The following is a 21,289-nucleotide window of genomic DNA, read 5'->3' on the forward strand; positions in this document are numbered from 1 at the left end:
CTTAGTGTCTGGAACAGACTGGAACACGCCACAGCCTCCCTAAAATCAGGGTTCTGCGAGGGTGGTGCGCACCTGTCCTACTGCAGCGACATCACGTTCAGGCTTCACTCTGCACGCACGATTCTACAACTGTTACTTTCCAAATTCACAGTGTTATTAATTTTGTGCACCGGGCACGTTAGTTCCTCAAAGCGCCCAATTGCGGGCGAATCCCCAAGTGGCGATGTGGTACGAAGGAAAAAAGAGGAACAAGGACAACTTTTCAGATTTCTTTGCTTTATTTTATTTTGCTCTTCACCGCTCTTGTTCCAAGAAGCTCTCCACAGTCGTTTTTTTTTTCATAGAGTTCAATCTCCTGATAACCATGTCGTATTTGGCACCCTTCCCACTGCCGCTTACCGTCATTGTGGCGTCACGCGGTTACATTAATTCTTAGCTCGTCCCTTTACTCGCTTTATATGATCTGCTTCCTGCCATACGAAGGTGACGCTAAATAAAGCCCGTTGAAATGTGTAAAAATCGTTTCTGACAATAGGCACGCGCCGTAGATTTTAGTGTAGCGAAGATAATGAAGAAATGAAATTGGTCATCAAGCTATCGAGGTACGCATCCTACCAGCATCAACCGTGTGGAAGAGGAAGGCAGGATTATGTCCATTCCAGACACGGGGATTTGCGCCAAAGACGTGCCAGGAGAAGATGAACCCCATCAGGTGCATGCGCGAGAAACGGTCTGGGTTATCTTAACGCTCGGATCTGCGTTCCTGTCGCATTCACCTCTGCTAATAAACAACATCTACCGGCTGTCTGTGCATCGACTGATTCCTTGCCTGTATATGTATTATGTATAAGGCGCCCTGCCAGTAACGTTTTCATAAGAAATGCCGTCACGCAACCCCTCGAGGGAGCCTGTCTGCCGCGCTTATGATAAACAAAAACGCACAGTCATGCAACGCTTCGTTCGAAACTGCTTTGCGGGCAGACCATAACTGAAGCGCACGCTCCGGCTGCAGACGGATAGATACGCTTTGTAGGAAACTGCGGAAGCCATGTCCGCCAAATCACCTAAAAAATGCGAGGTCTTGCAAACACATCTTCACTGATCCTGTTAGGCACACACCGGCTGACGGTCGACTGGTGGCGGTCGATGGTGCGGTCGCCACCAATGCTTCTGTAGAAGCTGCACATCGCGTAAACCCCAGTGCACGCTATACTTGCTCCTCGACGGTCATGGACCAAAATCCGCTTCTAAATCATCGAAAGGGGGGTCTGCCGCCAGACGAGGGCACTACCAATGCACAGGCATAGGGGTGTGGTTAGGCTCTTTTTTTAGTACGGTTAATGAAGTTAATATATTTTTTTATTTATGCGGAAGAAAGAAAGAAAGAAAAACCCCTATGTATCCTTTGGCGTTGTAGACTGCCGACTTGTCTTTCTGTATTTTCCCAACGAGCCCCTCATTTCCTTACTATATTATTCTGCGAAAGCCTAGCGAGGGTCTCGATTCTGGCAGCCTTGATGCCTAGGTAGCATAAGAGGGCTTCCTGCCAGTTACCCGCTCATTACAGGCTGTAGACGTTCTAGTCACACCTCGGGGGTTGAAAAGAAGGTCTCCTTCTCCCCGTGTAGTCTGAGTGGCGCTGGCTACCACCCTCAAGCGTCAGATACACTTGTAGTAAATATAAATAGCCCAAAAAGTGAAGGAGAACACAGTCGCCCAGATAGCCGAATTGGTAAGGCATTCGAGATCAAATCGAAAGGCGTGGGTTCGGTCCCCACTCTGGGCGCGTGTTTTTCTTTCTTTCTTTCTTCCGTATATTAAAAAAAATATATTAACTTCATTATATGTACTAAAAAAAAGAGCCTAACGACACCCCTATGCCTCCTTTGGCGTTGTAGACTGCCGACTTATCTTTCTGTATTTCCCCAACGAGCCCCTCATTTCCTTTCTATATAATTCTGCGAAAGTCTAGCGAGGGTGTTGGTTCTGGCAGCCTTGATGCCTAGGTAGCATAAGAGGGCTTCCCGCCAGTTACCCGCTCATGACAGGCTGTAGACATTCTTGTCACGCCCCGGGGGTCGAAAAGAAGGTCCCCTTCTCATCGTGTAGTCTGAGTGGCGCTGGCTACCACCCTCAAGCGTCAGTTACACTTCTAGTAAATATAAATAGCCCAAAAAGTGAAGGAGAACACAGTCGCCCAGATAGCCGAATTGGTAAGGCTTTCGAGATCTAATCGGAAGGCGTGGGTTCGGTCCCCACTCTGGGCGCGTGTTTTTCTTTCTTTCTTTCTTCCGTATATTAAAAAAAATAGATTAACTTCATTACCCGAACTAAAAAAAAAGAGCCTAACCACACCCCTATGCCTCCTTTGGCGTTGTAGACTGCCGACTTATCTTTATGTATTTCCCCAACGAGCCCCTCATTTTCTTACTATATTATTCTGCGAAAGCCTAGCGAGGGTCTCGATTCTGGCAGCCTTGATGCCTAGGTAGCATAAGAGGGCTTCCCGCCAGTTACCCGCTCATGACAGGCTGTAGACGTTCTAGTCTCGCCCCGGGGGTTGAAAAGAAGGTCCCCTTCTCCCCGTGTAGTCTGAGTGGCGCTGGCTACCACCCTCAAGCGTCAGATACACTTCTAGTAAATATAAATAGCCCAAAAAGTGAAGGAGAACACAGTCGCCCAGATAGCCGTATTGGTAAGGCATTCGAGATCTAATCGAAAGGCGTGGGTTCGGTCCCCACTCTGGGCGCGTGTTTTTCTTTCTTTCTTTCTTCCGTATATTAAAAAAAATATATTAACTTCATTAACCATACTAAAAATAAGAGCCTAACCACACCGCTATGCCTCCTTTGGCGTTGTAGACTGCCGACCTATCTTTCTGTATATATATGGATATATATATATATATATATATATATATTGCGAGAGTCGGATGCTCGCGAAGGAGAACGGTTTTTTCCGAGAGGCGAGGACTCTGGAAGATCCAGACAGTAAACGGTGATGATGCTTCGAGAAGCCGAGATGATGAAATGAAGCGATAACGATAGTGCTTCATATCAGAGCATTGCCATTGTCCTAGGACTGTACATTCTGCTGGTGCTCACACTTATCCTCCCTCTTAGGAAGTGGTCACCCGGCCGCTCTCGAGGTCGTGTCGGACTGCTGGACTTAAGGCTTGAGGCGCGAAACGTGGACTATTTCTGTTGCAAGGCAGCGATGATCAATAACGGTACTGTTTGGAGCCACTAGATAATTTACAGGAGCAATGCTCGAGCACTCTATAGGGTCCGATGTAAAAAGAAAGCCACTTTTCTGAAACGCCAGGTTGACGCACAGGAGTCCATACCGCGTCCGCGTCCCGCCTGGGTGAAACGTGACGTCTCGATGATAATCGACGTACCGCGACTTGCGGGCGTTCTGGCTGGATTATGTGTTCATACGGGCGAGACAGCGGCAGTAAGTGATACGGGAAGGGAATTGTTCAGGATCACTTGCCGTGCAGTCAACAGATGCGACAAGAAAGGGGAGCCCAGAACTGAGGGAGGCAGACGGCCATCGACAAGAAAATAGGGCCAAAACAAGTGTAGCGCTGAACTGTGGGATTACACGTGTATGTTACAAACAGAAGAATTGTGTCCCAATTGTTATCTGGTCGGATGTACAAAGAGAGCATGTTGGATAGCGTTCGACGAGAACGTTCAGTCAAAGCATTGGTTTGAGGGTGATAACTGGACGTAGTTTTGTGAACGGTGTCGGTGGCACGAAGAACTTCCCCAAGAGTAGCCGGCAGAAATGTCATTCCGCGGTCGCTGAGAAGAACTCTGGGAGGTCCGTGGCGCGTAAAATATGGAGCGCAAAAAGAACTCGGCGACTTTTACAGCGCAACGAGTGCGAATTCGTGCGGTTGCGGCATAGCGGGTTAGATGGTCAACGGTGGTTACAACCCTGCAATGACCAGCTGTGGAAAAAGGCACAGGCCCATACAAGTCTATGGCGATGACTTAGAACACAGCTGACAGACAAGATAGCGGTTGTAGCATTCGAACCGGAGGTGACGCTGGCCGTTGATGGTGCTGGCAGGGCGTGCAGGAGGGGACGTATTTGCAGACACTGGTGGAAAGCCAGGCCAAAAGAAACAACTTTTTACGGGGTGGTAGGTCTTGTGGAAACCTAAATGTCCGGCAGCAGCGTCGTCATGAAAAACAGAATGTGCTGCTGCGGAGATCGTAGAACGATGGCAACCCACCTTTCACCGGTAGTAGCGTAATTATAATGGTAAAAAACACCGTCAAAAAGTCAAACTTTTCGCAGTTGGCGGCGCAAGTGGTTGTTAAGTGGTTTCGCCAAACCGGTAAGTTTATCAGTTAGGTTTCTGCAGTACCCGTCAGCACGTTGAAGGGACCGCAGATCTTTGATGTGGTTGAACTTGATGTCGTCCAAAGGTGCCATGGTTAAGACGACTTGTGGCGCATTGGATGGCGAATCATCTTCTGGAGACACAGGGCAGCGGGAAAGGGCGCCCGCATCCATTTGCGTCTTGCGAGACTTGTATGTTACAGTAAAGTTGTATTCCCGTAACCTCAAAATCCAGCGATTAAGCCGTCCAGTAAATGTTTTGAGCTGCGAAAGCCTACACAGAGCATGATGTTTAGTGACCACAGTAAAAGGCTGTCCGTACAAGTATGAACGAAATTTCTGTACTGCCCAGACAACTGCAAGATATTCCTGCTGAGTTATTGAGTAGTTTTGTTGGGCAGGTGTCAACGCATACTTGCGTAAGCCGCAACGTTCTCCATGGAGGAGGTGTTGCATTGTAAGAACACGGTACCAAGGCCACGTCCATTGGCGTCTTTCTGACCTTTCCGAACCGAACTTTCTGTCCTTAGAATGGAGGCTCTTATAGCATTCTGTTTGTAGCGGTACATTCTTCTGGTTAACTCGCCGGATCGAGATAAATGTTCGCCTCCCTCTTATACGCCCTATCGAGCGCCTGCCTCGTCTCTGCAACGAGTCTATCGAAGTAGCGTCCAAAACACACACACACACACACACACACACACACACACATATATATATATATATATATATATACATATTTATAGATATATTTATATATTCTTTTGTTTTCAATGTTTTACAAATTGCTGGGATTCGCCAAATTTGTGCGGAATAAGCCCAGGGGTCCACGCGTGCGGGCAACAAGCCGAGTGCTTACAGTTAATGCGGCGTGCATTGGGCTTGCAGGACACGACTCGACACCGTGTACAGAGGGAGGGGAAGGCGGGAAAGGAGACGCCTCATATGAGCTCCCCCATTAGTTTTCGTAGGACCCCCCATATTCGCGGAAGCTTCCTGGGCTCCAAATACAGCAAAGGGCCACGCTTGCATTTTTGACCTTGCCGCTGAATACGGTCGATAGTCAATCCTTGTTACCAGCGGCGCGAATGTACACTCACTGCTCGTGGTGGCATGTGCTTTCTAGTTTTCCCCTCTTGGAGACAACGGACGTTTTTCGGGCTTTCACCACCCGTGAACTTGTCGCATTTCCTACCATCCCCACCACTCCCGTACATGCAGTACGTTCCTCTTTCTCCCCCACTCTTTTTTTGTTTGTGTTTGTATTTTCGTTTGTTTGTTTGTTTTTGGTGGTCTTTCTCGTTTGCCTCCACCACAGCAGCAGCCAACATCAACATCGACATCGTTGGACCGCTGCCAACCTGTCAAGGTTTCCGCTACCTGTTAACGTGCGTCGACAGGTACACGCGATGGCCCGAAGCGACGCCAATCCCACGGTTACCACAGTTGCCGGAGCATTCATCTCCACTTGGGTCTCACAGTTTGGCTGCCCTACAGCCATCAAAATAGATCGTGGCCGCCAATTCGAATCATCCATCTTTACCTAGCTTCTCCACCTGCTTGGGACGACTCGACTCCGCATGGCCGCATATCACCCCAAGACCAACGAGATGGTGGAATGCTTTCATCGCCACTTCAAGGTAGCTCCTACGGCTCATTTGACGCCATCCGTGAGTGTGCAGCGCCTTCCGCTCACTCTTCTGGCTATTCGATGGGCTATCAAGAACGACTTGTCCTGTTCCAGTCCAGAACTCGTTTATGGTTCGACACTCCGGCTCCCTGGTCATTTATTCGACCCACCAGCAGAGTCATTTCCTACCAGTGACCATGTGCAAAGACTACCCATGCTCTTTCGGAACTTCCACCTCAGCCTACACGGCCTTCCCCGCCGAGAGACGTTTACATCACCTCGGACCTTCGCAATTCAACCACGTTAGTGTGTGCAACGACGCTGTTCGCAGGCCACTCCAAGCTGACTACGCCGGCCCTTTCTCGTCAACGTACCTCGTGGACATGAACGGCCGCCCTGACACCATTGCCCTCGAGAGGCTCAGGCCCGCCTATATGGCTAATGCCACTCTGGATCCTCCACAAGAGCCTCTACGTACACTTGGACCTGAAGTGTCGATATGTGCACTGCAACCCGCCACGTACATTGGTATGTGCCGCCCGTCAAAGACGACCACAAACAAACAATTGTGCCGGACATTCCCACGTACTCAAGGACCTTCAGCCGCTCTCCTCTGCTATGTCCCAAATTCCTCTATCGCGAAGCGCGCTAGGGAGGACCCCTGAAGGGGCATCAACATCATCACCACAGATGCGCCCATCATCAACATCGCCCACGCTCTATCATCATCACCATCATGTAGCGCGGGTGCTTGTGTGAGCAGTCCGAGCCACGCCCAGAGGACAAAAATTATGTTCCGGTTGTGGCAAGATGTCTGGTGCCGTCTCTCTCGCCTCATTGGCGCTCTACAATGCCTTTCCTTTGCCGCCATTCCTCTACCTGACAGTGACCGCCAGCATGGCCACTTCAGCCAAAGGGAATAATAGTCTGAGCGTGAACTAAGCATACGAGAGGCTTAGCAACGAGCGATCATCGTCATCTCCGCTGTTGGAATGGTTGCTGTTCGTTTGTGGCACTGCCCTGCTCCTGCAAATAAAGCCCACCTCAAGCGTTCTCTCCGACTCTCTCAAAGATATATATATATATATATATATATATATATATATTGTAGAACAGAGACGTACGGGACGAGGGATTCCGTAAGGACACATATCAAAGTTGCAGTCCTTATTGCCAGTGCTGTTTGGCGTTTTTAACAGTGTTTTATAGTGCCGAATGAGGCATGATTGCATTTTTTTTTTTGCAGGAATAAAAAATTGAAAATTCAAGTCGAGAAAAAATGCGCCGTTTTTTCCGGAAGCGGGAATCGAACCCCCAACCTCCGCATAACGCGTGCGGTGCTCTACCATTGAGCTAGTTCCGCGGCGACTCCCTTCTCGACTATACGGCGGGGTTTTGTATTTACGACTGCTCAGAGCCAGGTCAACTAGCGCCGCCCCTCGACCACCGCGGGAAGACGTAGAACGTCTTTTCCCAGCGGCCGCACGTAAGACGTGGTCGGAAGTCGGGGATAGCCAAAGGCATTTCAGACTGCTGAAGCCAGAACCCTCGTAACGCATTTTGTAGAACAGAGACGTACGGGACGAGGGATTCCGTAAGGACACATATCAAAGTTGCAGTCCTTATTACCAGTGCTGTTTGGCGTTTTCAACAGTGTTTTATAGTGCCGAATGAGGCATGATTGCATTTTTTTTGCAGGAATAAATAATTGAAAATTCAAGTCGAGAAAAAATGCGCCGTTTTTTCCGGAAGCGGGAATCGAACCCACAACCTCCGCATAACGCGTGCGGTGCTCTACCATTGAGCTAGTTCCGCGGCGACTCCCTTCTCGACTATACGGCGGGGTTTTGTATCGACTGCTCAGAGCCAGGTCAACTAGCGCCGCCCCTCGACCACCGCGGGAAGACGTAGAACGTCTTTTCCCAGCGGCCGCACGTAAGACGTGGTCGGAAGTCGGGGATAGCCAAAGGCATTTCAGACTGCTGAAGCCAGAACCCTCGTAATGCATTTTGTAGAACAGAGACGTACGGGACGAGGGATTCCGTAAGGACACATATCAAAGTTGCAGTCCTTATTGCCAGTGCTGTTTGGCGTTTTTAACAGTGTTTTATAGTGCCGAATGAGGCATGATTGCATTTTTTTTTGCAGGAATAAATAATTGAAAATTCAAGTCGAGAAAAATTGCGCCGTTTTTTCCGGAAGCGGGAATCGAAACCCCAACCTCCGCATAACGCGTGCGGTGCTCTACCATTGAGCTAGTTCCGCGGCGACTCCCTTCTCGACTATACGGCGGGGTTTTGTATTTACGACTGCTCAGAGCCAGGTCAACTAGCGCCGCCCCTCGACCACCGTGGGAAGACGTAGAACGTCTTTTCCCAGCGGCCGCACGTAAGACGTGGTCGGAAGTCGGAGATAGCCAAAGGTATTTCAGACTGCTGAAGCCAGAACCCTCGTAATGCATTTTGTAGAACAGAGACGTACGGGACGAGGGATTCTGTAAGGACACATATCAAAGTTGCAGTCCTTATTGCCAGTGCTGTTTGGCGTTTTTAACAGTGTTTTATAGTGCCGAATGAGGCATGATTGCATTTTTTTTTGCAGGAATAAATAATTGAAAATTCAAGTCGAGAAAAAATGCGCCGTTTTTTCCGGAAGCGGGAATCGAACCCCCAACCTCCGCATAACGCGTGCGGTGCTCTACCATTGAGCTAGTTCCGCGGCGACTCCCTTCTCGACTATACGGCGGGGTTTTGTATTTACGACTGCTCAGAGCCAGGTCAACTAGCGCCGCCCCTCGACCACCGCGGGAAGACGTAGAACGTCTTTTCGCAGCGGCCGCACGTAAGACGTGGTCGGAAGTCGGGGATAGCCAAAGGTATTTCAGACTGCTGAAGCCAGAACCCTCGTAATGCATTTTGTAGAACAGAGACGTACGGGACGAGGGATTCCGTAAGGACACATATCAAAGTTGCAGTCCTTATTGCCAGTGCTGTTTGGCATTTTTAACAGTGTTTTATAGTGCCGAATGAGGCATGATTGCATTTTTTTTTGCAGGAATAAATAATTGAAAATTCAAGTCGAGAAAAAATGCGCCGTTTTTTCCGGAAGCGGGAATCGAACCCACAACCTCCGCATAACGCGTGCGGTGCTCTACCATTGAGCTAGTTCCGCGGCGACTCCCTTCTCGACTATACGGCGGGGTTTTGTATTTACGACTGCTCAGAGCCAGGTCAACTAGCGCCACCCCTCGACCACCGCGGGAAGACGTAGAACGTCTTTTCCCAGCGGCCGCACGTAAGACGTGGTCGGAAGTCTGGGATAGCCAAAGGCATTTCAGACTGCTGAAGCCAGAACCCTCGTAATGCATTTTGTAGAACAGAGACGTACGGGACGAGGGATTCCGTAAGGACACATATCAAAGTTGCAGTCCTTATTGCCAGTGCTGTTTGACGTTTTTAACAGTGTTTTATAGTGCAGAATGAGGCATGATTGCATTTTTTTTTGCAGGAATAAATAATTGAAAATTCAAGTCGAGCAAAAATGCGCCGTTTTTTCCGGAAGCGGGAATCGAACCCACAACCTCCGCATAACGCGTGCGGTGCTCTACCATTGAGCTAGTTCCGCGGCGACTCCCTTCTCGACTATACGGCGGGGTTTTGTATTTACGACTGCTCAGAGCCACGTCAACTAGCGCCGCCCCTCGACCACCGCGGGAAGACGTAGAACGTCTTTTCCCAGCGGCCGCACGTAAGACGTGGTCGGAAGTCGGGGATAGCCAAAGGCATTTCAGACTGCTGAAGCCAGAACCCTCGTAATTCATTTTGTAGAACAGAGACGTACGGGACGAGGGATTCCGTAAGGACACATATCAAAGTTGCAGTCCTTATTGCCAGTGCTGTTTGGCGTTTTTAACAGTGTTTTATAGTGCCGAATGAGGCATGATTGCATTTTTTTTTGCAGGAATAAATCATTGAAAATTCAAGTCGACAAAAAATGCGCCGTTTTTTCAGGAAGCGGGAATCGAACCCACAACCTCCGCATAACGCGTGCGGTGCCCTACCATTGAGCTAGTTCCGCGGCGACTCCCTTCTCGACTATACGGCGGGGTTTTGTATTTACGACTGCTCAGAGCCAGGTCAACTAGCGCCGCCCCTCGACCACCGCGGGAAGACGTAGAACTTCTTTTCCCAGCGGCCGCACGTAAGACGTGGTCGGAAGTCGGGGATAGCCAAAGGCATTTCAGACTGCTGAAGCCAGAACCCTCGTAATGCATTTTGTAGAACAGAGACGTACGGGACGAGGGATTCCGTAAGGACACATATCAAAGTTGCAGTCCTTATTGCCAGTGCTGTTTGGCGTTTTTAACAGTGTTTTATAGTGCCGAATGAGGCATGATTGCATTTTTTTTTGCAGGAATAAATAATTGAAAATTCAAGTCGAGAAAAATTGCGCCGTTTTTTCCGGAAGCGGGAATCGAAACCCCAACCTCCGCATAACGCGTGCGGTGCTCTACCATTGAGCTAGTTCCGCGGCGACTCCCTTCTCGACTATACGGCGGGGTTTTGTATTTACGACTGCTCAGAGCCAGGTCAACTAGCGCCGCCCCTCGACCACCGTGGGAAGACGTAGAACGTCTTTTCCCAGCGGCCGCACGTAAGACGTGGTCGGAAGTCGGAGATAGCCAAAGGTATTTCAGACTGCTGAAGCCAGAACCCTCGTAATGCATTTTGTAGAACAGAGACGTACGGGACGAGGGATTCTGTAAGGACACATATCAAAGTTGCAGTCCTTATTGCCAGTGCTGTTTGGCGTTTTTAACAGTGTTTTATAGTGCCGAATGAGGCATGATTGCATTTTTTTTTTTGCAGGAATAAATAATTGAAAATTCAAGTCGAGAAAAAATGCGCCGTTTTTTCCGGAAGCGGGAATCGAACCCCCAACCTCCGCATAACGCGTGCGGTGCTCTACCATTGAGCTAGTTCCGCGGCGACTCCCTTCTCGACTATACGGCGGGGTTTTGTATTTACGACTGCTCAGAGCCAGGTCAACTAGCGCCGCCCCTCGACCACCGCGGGAAGACGTAGAACGTCTTTTCGCAGCGGCCGCACGTAAGACGTGGTCGGAAGTCGGGGATAGCCAAAGGTATTTCAGACTGCTGAAGCCAGAACCCTCGTAATGCATTTTGTAGAACAGAGACGTACGGGACGAGGGATTCCGTAAGGACACATATCAAAGTTGCAGTCCTTATTGCCAGTGCTGTTTGGCGTTTTTAACAGTGTTTTATAGTGCCGAATGAGGCATGATTGCATTTTTTTTGCAGGAATAAATAATTGAAAATTCAAGTCGAGAAAAAATGCGCCGTTTTTTCCGGAAGCGGGAATCGAACCCACAACCTCCGCATAACGCGTGCGGTGCTCTACCATTGAGCTAGTTCCGCGGCGACTCCCTTCTCGACTATACGGCGGGGTTTTGTATTTACGACTGCTCAGAGCCAGGTCAACTAGCGCCGCCCCTCGACCACCGCGGGAAGACGTAGAACTTCTTTTCCCAGCGGCCGCACGTAAGACGTGGTCGGAAGTCGGGGATAGCCAAAGGCATTTCAGACTGCTGAAGCCAGAACCCTCGTAATGCATTTTGTAGAACAGAGACGTACGGGACGAGGGATTCCGTAAGGACACATATCAAAGTTGCAGTCCTTATTGCCAGTGCTGTTTGGCGTTTTTAACAGTGTTTTATAGTGCCGAATGAGGCATGATTGCATTTTTTTTTGCAGGAATAAATAATTGAAAATTCAAGTCGAGAAAAATTGCGCCGTTTTTTCCGGAAGCGGGAATCGAAACCCCAACCTCCGCATAACGCGTGCGGTGCTCTACCATTGAGCTAGTTCCGCGGCGACTCCCTTCTCGACTATACGGCGGGGTTTTGTATTTACGACTGCTCAGAGCCAGGTCAACTAGCGCCGCCCCTCGACCACCGTGGGAAGACGTAGAACGTCTTTTCCCAGCGGCCGCACGTAAGACGTGGTCGGAAGTCGGAGATAGCCAAAGGTATTTCAGACTGCTGAAGCCAGAACCCTCGTAATGCATTTTGTAGAACAGAGACGTACGGGACGAGGGATTCTGTAAGGACACATATCAAAGTTGCAGTCCTTATTGCCAGTGCTGTTTGGCGTTTTTAACAGTGTTTTATAGTGCCGAATGAGGCATGATTGCATTTTTTTTTTGCAGGAATAAATAATTGAAAATTCAAGTCGAGAAAAAATGCGCCGTTTTTTCCGGAAGCGGGAATCGAACCCCCAACCTCCGCATAACGCGTGCGGTGCTCTACCATTGAGCTAGTTCCGCGGCGACTCCCTTCTCGACTATACGGCGGGGTTTTGTATTTACGACTGCTCAGAGCCAGGTCAACTAGCGCCGCCCCTCGACCACCGCGGGAAGACGTAGAACGTCTTTTCGCAGCGGCCGCACGTAAGACGTGGTCGGAAGTCGGGGATAGCCAAAGGTATTTCAGACTGCTGAAGCCAGAACCCTCGTAATGCATTTTGTAGAACAGAGACGTACGGGACGAGGGATTCCGTAAGGACACATATCAAAGTTGCAGTCCTTATTGCCAGTGCTGTTTGGCGTTTTTAACAGTGTTTTATAGTGCCGAATGAGGCATGATTGCATTTTTTTTGCAGGAATAAATAATTGAAAATTCAAGTCGAGCAAAAATGCGCCGTTTTTTCCGGAAGCGGGAATCGAACCCACAACCTCCGCATAACGCGTGCGGTGCTCTACCATTGAGCTAGTTCCGCGGCGACTCCCTTCTCGACTATACGGCGGGGTTTTGTATTTACGACTGCTCAGAGCCACGTCAACTAGCGCCGCCCCTCGACCACCGCGGGAAGACGTAGAACGTCTTTTCCCAGCGGCCGCACGTAAGACGTGGTCGGAAGTCTGGGATAGCCAAAGGCATTTCAGACTGCTGAAGCCAGAACCCTCGTAATGCATTTTGTAGAACAGAGACGTACGGGACGAGGGATTCCGTAAGGACACATATCAAAGTTGCAGTCCTTATTGCCAGTGCTGTTTGACGTTTTTAACAGTGTTTTATAGTGCAGAATGAGGCATGATTGCATTTTTTTTTGCAGGAATAAATAATTGAAAATTCAAGTCGAGCAAAAATGCGCCGTTTTTTCCGGAAGCGGGAATCGAACCCACAACCTCCGCATAACGCGTGCGGTGCTCTACCATTGAGCTAGTTCCGCGGCGACTCCCTTCTCGACTATACGGCGGGGTTTTGTATTTACGACTGCTCAGAGCCACGTCAACTAGCGCCTCCCCTCGACCACCGCGGGAAGACGTAGAACGTCTTTTCCCAGCGGCCGCACGTAAGACGTGGTCGGAAGTCGGGGATAGCCAAAGGCATTTCAGACTGCTGAAGCCAGAACCCTCGTAATTCATTTTGTAGAACAGAGACGTACGGGACGAGGGATTCCGTAAGGACACATATCAAAGTTGCAGTCCTTATTGCCAGTGCTGTTTGGCGTTTTTAACAGTGTTTTATAGTGCCGAATGAGGCATGATTGCATTTTTTTTTGCAGGAATAAATCATTGAAAATTCAAGTCGACAAAAAATGCGCCGTTTTTTCAGGAAGCGGGAATCGAACCCACAACCTCCGCATAACGCGTGCGGTGCCCTACCATTGAGCTAGTTCCGCGGCGACTCCCTTCTCGACTATACGGCGGGGTTTTGTATTTACGACTGCTCAGAGCCAGGTCAACTAGCGCCGCCCCTCGACCACCGCGGGAAGACGTAGAACTTCTTTTCCCAGCGGCCGCACGTAAGACGTGGTCGGAAGTCGGGGATAGCCAAAGGCATTTCAGACTGCTGAAGCCAGAACCCTCGTAATGCATTTTGTAGAACAGAGACGTACGGGACGAGGGATTCCGTAAGGACACATATCAAAGTTGCAGTCCTTATTGCCAGTGCTGTTTGGCGTTTTTAACAGTGTTTTATAGTGCCGAATGAGGCATGATTGCATTTTTTTTTGCAGGAATAAATAATTGAAAATTCAAGTCGAGAAAAATTGCGCCGTTTTTTCCGGAAGCGGGAATCGAAACCCCAACCTCCGCATAACGCGTGCGGTGCTCTACCATTGAGCTAGTTCCGCGGCGACTCCCTTCTCGACTATACGGCGGGGTTTTGTATTTACGACTGCTCAGAGCCAGGTCAACTAGCGCCGCCCCTCGACCACCGTGGGAAGACGTAGAACGTCTTTTCCCAGCGGCCGCACGTAAGACGTGGTCGGAAGTCGGAGATAGCCAAAGGTATTTCAGACTGCTGAAGCCAGAACCCTCGTAATGCATTTTGTAGAACAGAGACGTACGGGACGAGGGATTCTGTAAGGACACATATCAAAGTTGCAGTCCTTATTGCCAGTGCTGTTTGGCGTTTTTAACAGTGTTTTATAGTGCCGAATGAGGCATGATTGCATTTTTTTTTTGCAGGAATAAATAATTGAAAATTCAAGTCGAGAAAAAATGCGCCGTTTTTTCCGGAAGCGGGAATCGAACCCCCAACCTCCGCATAACGCGTGCGGTGCTCTACCATTGAGCTAGTTCCGCGGCGACTCCCTTCTCGACTATACGGCGGGGTTTTGTATTTACGACTGCTCAGAGCCAGGTCAACTAGCGCCGCCCCTCGACCACCGCGGGAAGACGTACAACGTCTTTTCGCAGCGGCCGCACGTAAGACGTGGTCGGAAGTCGGGGATAGCCAAAGGTATTTCAGACTGCTGAAGCCAGAACCCTCGTAATGCATTTTGTAGAACAGAGACGTACGGGACGAGGGATTCCGTAAGGACACATATCAAAGTTGCAGTCCTTATTGCCAGTGCTGTTTGGCGTTTTTAACAGTGTTTTATAGTGCCGAATGAGGCATGATTGCATTTTTTTTGCAGGAATAAATAATTGAAAATTCAAGTCGAGAAAAAATGCGCCGTTTTTTCCGGAAGCGGGAATCGAACCCACAACCTCCGCATAACGCGTGCGGTGCTCTACCATTGAGCTAGTTCCGCGGCGACTCCCTTCTCGACTATACGGCGGGGTTTTGTATTTACGACTGCTCAGAGCCAGGTCAACTAGCGCCACCCCTCGACCACCGCGGGAAGACGTAGAACGTCTTTTCCCAGCGGCCGCACGTAAGACGTGGTCGGAAGTCTGGGATAGCCAAAGGCATTTCAGACTGCTGAAGCCAGAACCCTCGTAATGCATTTTGTAGAACAGAGACGTACGGGACGAGGGATTCCGTAAGGACACATATCAAAGTTGCAGTCCTTATTGCCAGTGCTGTTTGACGTTTTTAACAGTGTTTTATAGTGCAGAATGAGGCATGATTGCATTTTTTTTTGCAGGAATAAATAATTGAAAATTCAAGTCGAGCAAAAATGCGCCGTTTTTTCCGGAAGCGGGAATCGAACCCACAACCTCCGCATAACGCGTGCGGTGCTCTACCATTGAGCTAGTTCCGCGGCGACTCCCTTCTCGACTATACGGCGGGGTTTTGTATTTACGACTGCTCAGAGCCACGTCAACTAGCGCCGCCCCTCGACCACCGCGGGAAGACGTAGAACGTCTTTTCCCAGCGGCCGCACGTAAGACGTGGTCGGAAGTCGGGGATAGCCAAAGGCATTTCAGACTGCTGAAGCCAGAACCCTCGTAATTCATTTTGTAGAACAGAGACGTACGGGACGAGGGATTCCGTAAGGACACATATCAAAGTTGCAGTCCTTATTGCCAGTGCTGTTTGGCGTTTTTAACAGTGTTTTATAGTGCCGAATGAGGCATGATTGCATTTTTTTTTGCAGGAATAAATCATTGAAAATTCAAGTCGACAAAAAATGCGCCGTTTTTTCAGGAAGCGGGAATCGAACCCACAACCTCCGCATAACGCGTGCGGTGCCCTACCATTGAGCTAGTTCCGCGGAGACTCCCTTCTCGACTATACGGCGGGGTTTTGTATTTACGACTGCTCAGAGCCAGGTCAACTAGCGCCGCCCCTCGACCACCGCGGGAAGACGTAGAACTTCTTTTCCCAGCGGCCGCACGTAAGACGTGGTCGGAAGTCGGGGATAGCCAAAGGCATTTCAGACTGCTGAAGCCAGAACCCTCGTTATTATTTATTCCTGCAACAAAAAATGCAATCATGCCTCATTCGGCACTATAAAACACTGTTAAAAACGCCAAACAGCACTGGCAATAAGGACTGCAACTTTGATATGTGTCCTTACGGAATCCCTCGTCCCGTACGTCTCTGTTCTACAAAATGCATTACGAGGGTTCTGGCTTCAGCAGTCTGAAATGCCTTTGGCTATCCCCGACTTCCGACCACGTGCAGGCGAATTAAGGTGGCGGCAGGTTGCTTTGTTGTGGCGACGGGTCAGTGGCTGCATTCTTCTTGGCCAGCTTGTCCCCCTTTGATGCAAGCACAAGTTTCTCTCTTTATTTATTAAGATTTACCTCTTGTATTCAGCTGTGGCTTTCCTAAACCCTGCAAATGAAATGAAACAAATAGAATTATCAGTAGTCAATGTTTAGTCTCTTGTTTAATTAATCCTGAAAATAATTTCCGTAAAAATTACTGTCACCACCTCAAGAGGGCCTGAATAGATTTGTTCCCCTTGGAAATACTTTTATTCTGCCTTACACTCTTCGCAACAGGATACAGAGCAAAATTGTTATCGATGATGCTGAAAGGTAATTCCTTGCAATTTTGTCACCATGGTCCATGTTAAAACCTTCATGCAACTTTTATATTATCAATTTTCTGTGTTTAAATCAAGAACTCCCAATTTGGACTATTCAACGTGAGGTTCAAACAAATGTACTTCAGCTAATCACTTCGTCAAATGTAAATGCAAATTCCAGCCCACCGAGCATTTTTTCTGCTGATGTAGATAATAAAAAAGCGACCCAAAACGGCATCAATTCCTGCATGGAAGGTGTCTGCTGGATGGCTGGAATGTGCAAACACTTGACTTTTAATGCATTTCTGGAGAATGTAACGAGGAAAAAAAGCACCTCATTATTCCACTCCACTGTAGTGCTAACACCGAAAATAACAAACAGAAATGACCGAAAATTCATCAAAAAAAAATGCGCAGGAGAGCATGCTCATGCAAGGGGCACATTTCTCGGGCAGATTTTACATGGCGGTAGTGCTACTAAAATTTTATTAGCATGCATTTATATTCACCGACTTTTCTTTAAAGTATAAGTGAAAGCCCCGTGGATATTATTTTAAGATGTGTAAGCTATATTTAAATGCCCAGTGGAGTACAGATGAACGACGCTATAACGAACGCTAATTTAGCGAATTATCAGCTGTAGCGAACTTAATACGAACTTTGGTTGGTCACGTTTCAATTCAGTGGCACATTCTTTTTATAACAAAACTGAAACATTAAGCCATGTGCTATATCGGCTGTAATAAAGCAATAGCTGGCTAGCACGTGTCTCGAAACTGAGAAGCTAGCATATAAAAGCAAAATAAAGAAATTTTAGGACAACACATTATTTTGAAGAAACTTCAAAAACTCCCGACATCCAAAACAGCACAAGCAGAAAACGCCCTTCGTGCGTGGACACTGTGAAAACTTCATCCTAATCCGAGCTCTGAAAAGCCACCCGATAAAGACCGCATCCATCAAATAAATACGAAGGCAAACCTGTTTTGCCAAACAAGCGATGCTGTTGTTTTTTCACGTTCTCATGTTCCGGTGAATTACCCAGTGAACGCATCAAAATGTTTACTTTGGCTGCCCGATTGAGTGATAAAAAATGCCTTATCTTCCTTCATGTAACCCAATGTAACAGGCAGCCGCGAGAAAGCGGTTTCAGGGAGAGCGCCAGCTAAGCTCACAGACTGAGAGGGCGCGTGAGCATCCCAGCAAAGCCCTGTGCATGCACTGAGCGGCGCGTGCTCCCGTGTTTACTGGCACAAAGCATTCGACTGTACCTCGGCTGAACTAGTGGGCCGCACTAAGTTTTTGAAAAATAGATGCAGGGAAAGGCGGTAAAACAGGGAAACACTGAGTGTCCAGGTTAGCAGCTCTGAAGAAAACTAAGCGTCACCAGTATTACAAACGCCTTAGCTACAACCTCAGCACGTATGTACGCGCCCGACAGATCACCGAGAAGTCCTAACGTTAATACAATTTTCTTCAGCGGAAAAGGGGACGGAGAGGGTGAGCTGTAAAACAGCGCTTCTATTAAAACAAGTAGGGTTGCCACGACAACTTTCCGAGAGAATTCGGAAGCGTAAAGCATCGAGTGATAGAACGCTTCAGACGCGCCACCCAGTTTAAGCGAGTCTCGAACCAAACGCCGGTTCCACTGGTTCTAGCGTGTTTATACCAATCGAGGCTTGGACATCAGTTGTTTGGGTACACTTGTTGTACCCGCGAAAGCGAAGGCCACTGGCTTGATCTGTATGCGTGGCTACACGGGTAATATATCCGCATCCGCTAAGTGAAATTCGCATACCTAGAAAAAATATTACCTCCAATAAGCAAAGCCTTCGGTGCTTGACATACAAAAAGTTACACGTGCACGCGTATCCTCTTGAAATGAGAGCGCAATTCTATACCAAAATGAGAAAAAAAAAGCTTACCCTGGAATTCTCGGTGACAGTGAGGCTTTCTCGCGGCACTGCGTGTATCCATGCATGCCTCAGTCTTTCTTTCTGGGGAACTTTAACACGTGTACCTTCATGTCCGTGGTGTAGTCGCAGTTGCATCGTCGTACACAGCACTTGCATGGCATCTCAGCGTACTTGCGTTGATATTGCCAAAATTTTCAGACGCGGAGACACTCACAGAAACACGCAAAAAATGAACGAGTCGACGGCGACAAGACGCAAGTGGAAAAAAACACGGCGTGGAATGCCGAATCTGCTTGACAGTAGGGGCACCCTGCAGCCGGACGTTTAATTCCTAGAAGTCGCGGAGGGGTGATTGCCTCCGCTGGGCTCTTGAGCGTGAGTGGAAAGGGTGAACTGAGGCTTTGTCCCTTTCAAAGCGGTGTATGTATACGAACTCACCGCGAGCTGCCGAAAGAGAAAAAAGAGAAACGTGCAAGGCTGGACAGCATAGCCGCTCCCCAAGCGGAAAGCTGAGGGTTGCCCCTTTGTTTGTTTTGCGGGAGACGCCTTCCAAGAATGGCGGACTGGCAGCCTGCGTATGATCCGATCGCTGCTGAAAAAGGTCCATTTTCTTTTAAGATGCCATGCGCTGTAGGGCTGTTTGAATGATCTGAATAACGCAGCACGCACGTCGTGCTTTAGCGACCACGACATTGGGTAGGCGCAGCAGGCGGCGCCGCTTCGGCACCGTGCTCTAGCTATCGCTAACCGATCGAGTTGCGTCACTGTATAGCGTCCTCGATAAACATGAAGCAGGGTTTTCCCCAAAACCGGTGTGGTGCACAGTGCCGTGCGACGGTGCGCACCGGCACGGGCCATTAATGGAGGGCAAACTGAGCGGTTCTACCAAATGTCATCTCGTTAGCTATTAAAGAAATTCATAAATGCATTCACAATGGCAATAAAGTAGCGTAATATGACACAGCGCTACTAAATAGAGATATTTATTGAGAGGCAATGATTTTATGTACAAAAAAACCATATCTTTCTCAAACTAGAAAAAAATTACGATTGCTGAAGAGTTCTAGGCCAGAGGGTGATTTGTGAACATTATCTTTGTCTACTGAACGCAATTTTAAACGTACTCGCGAGAGCGCTCCGATGAATAAACATGTTTCAAACTACTAAATTTTAACCGCGGTTATCGCAAACTGCGGCTTTGGCTGTTACATGCGAAATTCCAAGTTTGTCGACAGTGGTCACTTGGTTGTGAGCGTAATAAAAATAAAGTAACAAACTTTTAACCTCAGGATAAAAACAAAAGCCGAAGCAGTGTAGACAAAAAATATCCTTAAACAGTTGCTTCAGACCCAAACGCGACGCACTCGCGTACGGCGAAAAAGGGGCTTCCCCAGCAGCTCGCGACCGGCTTGTTCTCGGGTCGGTTCGGTGTTGCGAACTGAGGATCGTGGTCGATATTTGACCGGCGCTATCTCTACAACTGCGAATTACAATACATAGCCCAATTTTTTACCTTTATAATATCAACTTTGTTGCATGTGGAACTTCTTTTCCGCGATCAGATTGATTTCGAAGAGGGGAGACAAGCTGTTGCTGCCGTAGTCTGGGCTGGTTCGAGCCACTTTCAGTGCCGTGCGGACAGATGCGCCGGCGTGTTTGCAGGAACGGCCGACGTGCGCGCAGATCGTTTCCGAGTGCTGAAAACGCTTCATGATTGCCTGCTTTGTCTATTTTTTTGGCGAACGATCAGCGGAATTTACAAATTTAGGCGTTTCTCATAGTTGATCGGGTGGACCGGGAAACGAGCTGCTGCTCATGCGCGGTCATGCCGACTGCGAGAGCGACGCAATGAGCACAAGCTCCTTTGGGGTCAGCTGGCAGCTTCGGGGCTCCGCTATTTGAGGCCTTTGTCTTCTGCGACTTCTGCGAGCGCCAGGTGATTTTTTTCGCCTACGGCATAGTACCGCATTTCCTCTTTAGTCTTGTGTAATAAAGCGAGGGTATTGCAAGAAGCACACGCCGCAAAATTCTGCGCATAGGTGCCCTCACAAAGTTGAACCTCAAAAAAAAAAAAAAAAGCACACGCAATAAGAAACAAACAGGCCCAATTTTTTTGCACTACGGCTATGAATGGTCAGTTGCCTAGATTGTTAAACCCTGCTGCCCCAATATTGATGAGGCTACGGAAATGGCAGGGAACAAACTCAGTACGCTCACACCGAGCTTTGCAGCCACAGAAATTGCAGCGTGCGGGTGCGTATGTGTGTGTAGGGGGGGAGGGGTGAGGAGGGGGCATCAGTAGTTGCTCACTAAAGCCACCAGCGGTTGTCTTACAACTAAAGGTAGAAAAACTACTTTCTGCCAAAAAAAAATGCGTGAATGCATTTGACTACTCACTGTTTAGCAGTACAGCACTTTCCAAGCTCACTGACGACTTATTTTTAAGAGGTTCACAGCACTGTAGAAAGCCACGGCTTCTTTCTTAATAACTACGACTGCTCAAAAATTACAGCCATGCTGCATTCTGAACTTCTCTACCAGAAATACTGTTTTGTGAAGAACAAACTATTCGCCGCAGTGTTTCACTCAGCATCATCTTTACTGCCTTCAAAACAGCGGTTTATTTGTACTGCAGAAACATGGCTTCCTCGAATGTTT

Source organism: Haemaphysalis longicornis, unplaced genomic scaffold (genome assembly GCF_048455015.1).
Source record: "Haemaphysalis longicornis isolate Haplotype H1 unplaced genomic scaffold, Haemaphysalis longicornis Haplotype H1 scaffold_5, whole genome shotgun sequence".
Lineage (NCBI taxonomy): Eukaryota > Metazoa > Arthropoda > Arachnida > Ixodida > Ixodidae > Haemaphysalis > Haemaphysalis longicornis.